Consider the following 252-nt stretch of genomic DNA (forward strand, 5'->3'; position numbering starts at 1 on the left):
TATATATATATATATATAGTGGTTCAGCGATAAACCTACATTTTTGTAACGCTAAACACCGGGTTTCGATATCCTTAGTGGGTAGAACACAGATAGCCCATTTTGCAGTTTTTGTGATTAACTACAAAATAAACTTCTCGTGTTAGTTTTCACTTCTCATTTACAGTTAACAGTCTTTCAGTTAAAATTGACTTCAAAGCTAGAACGGACAGCGGCGGATTGACTTTGAATAAGTTGCTTAGTTAGCGTTAG

Source organism: Limulus polyphemus, unplaced genomic scaffold, assembly GCF_000517525.1.
Source record: "Limulus polyphemus unplaced genomic scaffold, Limulus_polyphemus-2.1.2 Scaffold5298, whole genome shotgun sequence".
NCBI classification, from domain to species: domain Eukaryota; kingdom Metazoa; phylum Arthropoda; class Merostomata; order Xiphosura; family Limulidae; genus Limulus; species Limulus polyphemus.